Genomic DNA, 5,057 nt, shown 5'->3' with positions numbered 1-5,057 from the left:
AGAAATCCACCTGCCTCTGCCTCCCAAGTGCTGGGATTAAAGGCGTGCGCCACCACGCCCGGCTTATGCTTTTCTGTAATAATCCTGTGTATACATGGTCTAACTCTCTAATTAAATGATAGGGACTACTTCAGTGGACTGAAAAACAAGACACAGTTCTTGTGTATACAGGTGTCACCACTAAAGTGTGGGCATCTGTCTTCTCCTAAGTAAACCATATTGCTTTCTCTCCCAAGTGCCAAGATTGTTCACCTGGCCAAGGAACTTGACGCTCACAAAGTTGGATGTCAGATTGTGACATCACTGGAGAATCACTGACTCAAACAAGCAAAATCAGTATTTCTCTGAGCCACAATGAACTTGCTGAGAATTCCATGTCCCTACCCAAGCCCCAGGGATACCACAGACAGAGACTAAGTGATGACAACCCTGACTCCCTCTAAAATGTAATAATAACTTCAGGAAGCCCAGTGATTGGACCTTCTGGTTACCAGAGAAAGGGGGAGAATAACAGACCAGATCTTTTGGGTTCTGACATCATCTCAGAGAACCTGAGCTAAGGTTAAACTCAAATTAACTAACAGGCCAGTACCTAGCACAAGTTACAGGCTACCCCCCAACAAGGCCTAACACTAGCTTCCAGATTATTCAAAAACAAGAACAAAAACAAGCAAACAAACATTCGTTACATTTATGGTTTGGGTCCCAACACTAACCAATTACATTAAAGGCCATAATGCCCCTCCAATCAGATGTGTACCAGAATAAATACCCCTGTCTTGCTTCATAAATGTATGCCTAAAACTAGACTCAAGGCTCCACCTTCCTGCTGTGTTGGAGTTGAGAGGGAGCCCAAGATCAAGCTTCAGTTAAAAGACCCTAATACGATTACATCAAAATCAGCTTTTCCCTGGGTCCCATGAAGGCTCGATTCCTCAGTGCAGGGGAATGCCAGGTGAGGTGGGAGTGGGTGGGTAGGAGGGGGAGCATCATCATAGAAGGGGGTAGTTGGGAGAGAGAGGATCCAGAAGGGAAACCGGGAAAGAGGATAACATTTGAAATATAAATACATAAAATATCCAATAAAAATAAATTTTTAAAAAAGTTATTGAATTTAGCACTACAACAAAACAAAATTTGCTTCTTGGTGGTCTTTTAGGATTCACAAACATCTCCTGACACAACAACTTCTCTCTCTCATTCCTGGTTCAGGAGCTCAGCTCACCACTCAGGTAACACAACAGAACATTGGCTCTGCAGATGAGCTTCAGGGTTTGAAATTCTTTCCTCTTATCAACAAATATAAAGCCCCCAAGTCATTTTGGGACTAAGAAAAAGTATTCCTCTCTACTCCCCTGGGAATATCTGTGTCTGCATATTTAACTCTAACTTTACTTATTTAATATTTAAATATTTAACTTTTCAACTTCCTCACATAATTCAAGACGTGCACGCAGATTTGGAAGCCCAGAACCTCATTAACCATTTTTTAAATCTTGACATGCCAAAGTAAAAAAAAAGAAAGACTAGTTCTTTTGCCAATGTAGACTTACTAGGAAGGTATTTTTCCCCAGGGAGTTTATTACTTTTTTAAGATTTAATTTTATTTTATATTGGTGTATGCTTGTACATAGAGGTTAGAGAATGTCCAAGCCCCAGAGCTGAAGTTGGAAGAAGGAGTGAGCAGCTTGGTACATATGCTGGCAACTAAACTCCAGTTATCTGAAAAGACACAGAGAGCCTTTCGCTGTCTATCTATGCAGTAGTGGGGCCGCTGAGGTTTCCCTTCTGCCCTTCCACATTAATACTTCCATTGCTGTTCTTGCATTTTGGTATTGGTTACTGGAGTTCCAGCGTTCTGGTGTTGGTTACTGGTGTTCCAGCGTTCTGGTGTTGGTTACTGGTGTTCCTGAATTCTGGTATTGGTTACTGGTGTTCTTGCATTCTGGTGTTGGTTACAGGTGTTCCTGAATTCTGGTATTGGTTACTGCTGTTCTTGAGTTCTGGTGTTGGTTACAGGTGTTCCTGAATTCTGGTATTGGTTACTGGTGTTCCAGCGTTCTGGTGTTGGTTACAGGTGTTCCTGCATTCTGGTGTTGGCTACTGGTGTCATTGCATTCTGGTGTGTTGGTTACTGGTGTTCTTGCATTCTGGTGTTGGTTACTGCTGTTCTTGAGTTCTGGTGTTGGTTACTGGTGTTCCAGCGTTCTGGTATTGGTTACTGGTGTTCTTGAGTTCTGGTGTTGGTTACTGATGTTCCTGTGTTCTGGTATTGGTTACTGCTGTTCTTGCGGTCTGGCGTTGGCTAGGCAACCACATTACTCTGATACCATAAGTACATCTTCCCTACATTTCTAGAGACACTACAATATAGCAGACTTCCTGGTCGTTGGGCTTTTAAAAGCATTCACTCTTGCTCCTTGTACTAATTTTCTCACTTAGTGATCATTGGGGGAGGATCCAGCCCATTGTGGGTGATGCCATCCCTAGGTAGTTGTCCTGGATTCTATAAGAAAGAATGATGACGAAGGCAGAGGAAGCAAGCCAGTAAGCAGCACCCTTCCATGGCCTCGGCATCAGTTCCTGCCTCCAGGTTCCATCACTGCTTGAGTTCCTGTCCTGCCTTCCTTTGTTGATGAACAGCAATGTGGAAGTATAAGCTGAATAAACCCTTTCCTCCCCAACTTGCTTTTTGGTCATGGTATTTTGTTGCAAAACAGAAACCCTAAAACATTCCCTGATCCTTTGGTGTGAGGTTGTGTTATAGACTTGAGGTTGTATCGACTAGACTTGGGCACCTCACGATCAATTGCTTTCCACATTTTTTTGTTAGTTTTGGCTTTCTGTAATGATCCTCATCTATTCCAAATAAAGGTTGAGAGCTACATTAATTGGTTAATGTACAGATAAATATTTAGAATACAGATAGGAACTGTACTCACTTGCTGAAGTAGAACTAGTAGGTTCTCCTCTAAGATCCAAGACAACCCTAGTCTCAGGTAGTTGGTTAGGTGTCCAGAGCTAGATTTTCCCTCCTGTGATGTGGGCCTTAAGTCTAATTATATAGCTATTGGTTATGATCATATATGTGCTACTAGCTCTATATAGAGGACAAAATTAGCATGTAAGATGTGTGTTCTGATGCAAGCTAAGAGGTTGAAGACAGTGTGGGTGGGGTTTACCTGACTAGTTTGGACAAGGAAACAGGCTAGTTCTGATGATTTAGGAGTATGCTGGGCCTCAGTGCAAGTTGTCAAAGCTAAACTGGGACTAAAGGTTGGGTATGATCCAGACAGGATCCTACTCAGTGTCTTTTGACATACAGGGTTCTAATGACTAATTAAAACATATTATTTCCTTAAACTTTCCAAAATCCTAGTGTTACAAATAGAGTTTTTCTATTTACATTACTTTTAAAACATAAAGTTATTTGAAGTAATAAGTTTTAGACCAATTTATATGGATACAGAAACTAAGACCACCTGAAAAACCATTTTCTTTAATTGTAAAGCCAATATTCCTCCAAAAGGGAGGTGAAATGTAGACTTCCAGCAGCCAGTGGGTGGGCTGGGCAGATAATTTTTCTGTAATTGTCTCATAGTAATTACCTTTGTGGAAACAAGGATATAAAGTAATTTAGAGAAGCTACAGAAAATGTGATTGAATTCTCTGGAAAGCATAATAATTTAACTATAGTATAGGTAGCATGTGTGCTTACCTTTGAATATATGTATATTTATTTAGATCAATAAAAAGGCATCCCTATTGTAAGTAGCCACAGCTGGTATTTATCTTTGACATAAAATACTTCTTGCTAAACACAGTTTAGTTTGTTGAATGTCAGTGAGACACCCAGGTTTACTCAAGCACGGAGGCATAGAAAATTGAAATGTGATCTAATTTATTTTATGATTGCCTACTTCAAGAAGAAAGAACTTTTTAGAAACTTATACAAAACTTTTGATGCAAATGTTCACATATAAAACCTCATGTCATGAGTATGGAGCTACTCATCAGACACAGTGGACAAGAAACAAATGGAAGCTTAAGGAAGGGTGAGGCAGAACAGGTAAAAGAAGATTCATGATCACATGTGTAACAAATGCAATCTACGTAAAGAAAAGCTCATTGTCTTGTGCTAACGCAATTTCCATTCAATGAACTTCAACAGTGATGTTGCTTTCATCTGCTGTTTACCTCCAAGGATTAAAAACAAAGCAAAACAACAGAAACAGGACGCTTTTATCCCTCTGCTGTAGGAAAATGTATTCTATTCAGAATAAAGCAGGCATATAGGGGGTATGGCTCACTTAGTTGAGTGCTTCTTAGCTGGTAAACATAAGGTCCTACATATGATGCCTAGCATCACACAAAAATGTGGATAAACATACTTGTAATACGCACTTGAGGAGGAGGGAGAGTATCAGAAACTTAGTGTCATCCTTGGCTACAGAACGAGTTCAAGGCCACTCTGGGCTACTTGAGCAAAGTTATCTGGAGTAGTCCATATAGGAGCTCTTTGCCATACCCTCTTATATATATTATTTAGGGGGAGAATGGGGCATGTTGAGACGAAGTCAACAGAAAAATGTCATACAATGGGAGTAAGTTGGTGGGAAGCTAATCAAGCAATAGTAAACAGGGAACACAGACTACCTCAAGAACATTACAGACTGAGCATAAAGTAGCCTTGGGACCAATAAACATAGCCCCTGTGACGGGAAGAGTTGGGTTCTCAGGGTCTGAAGCCATAGTTCCCCCAGTGCCCTGGCCCCAGGCCATTGCTGTCTCTGTTTACCAAAGAAACTGTGTTTCTTCCAAATAGCAAAGCCTCTGAGAAAATAGCTCGAAATCCTGACTCCAGCGTGTAACTGGCTCTGCCAAGCATGTCTGTGCTTTTGGACAAGGAAATATATTCCCTCACCATATATCAGAACCTAAGAGAAATCTTTGGTTCAGCCCAATGCTCATCAGACATGTCTGAGAATAAATTACATTTTATAGCCAAGTGAATCAAGATAAAAATTGAGGCAATGAAATTGGCTTCTTTTTTTTTT

The sequence above is a fragment of the Mastomys coucha genome, unplaced genomic scaffold (assembly GCF_008632895.1).
Source record: "Mastomys coucha isolate ucsf_1 unplaced genomic scaffold, UCSF_Mcou_1 pScaffold11, whole genome shotgun sequence".
Classification (NCBI taxonomy): domain Eukaryota; kingdom Metazoa; phylum Chordata; class Mammalia; order Rodentia; family Muridae; genus Mastomys; species Mastomys coucha.
This window is presented reverse-complemented; position numbering follows the sequence as displayed.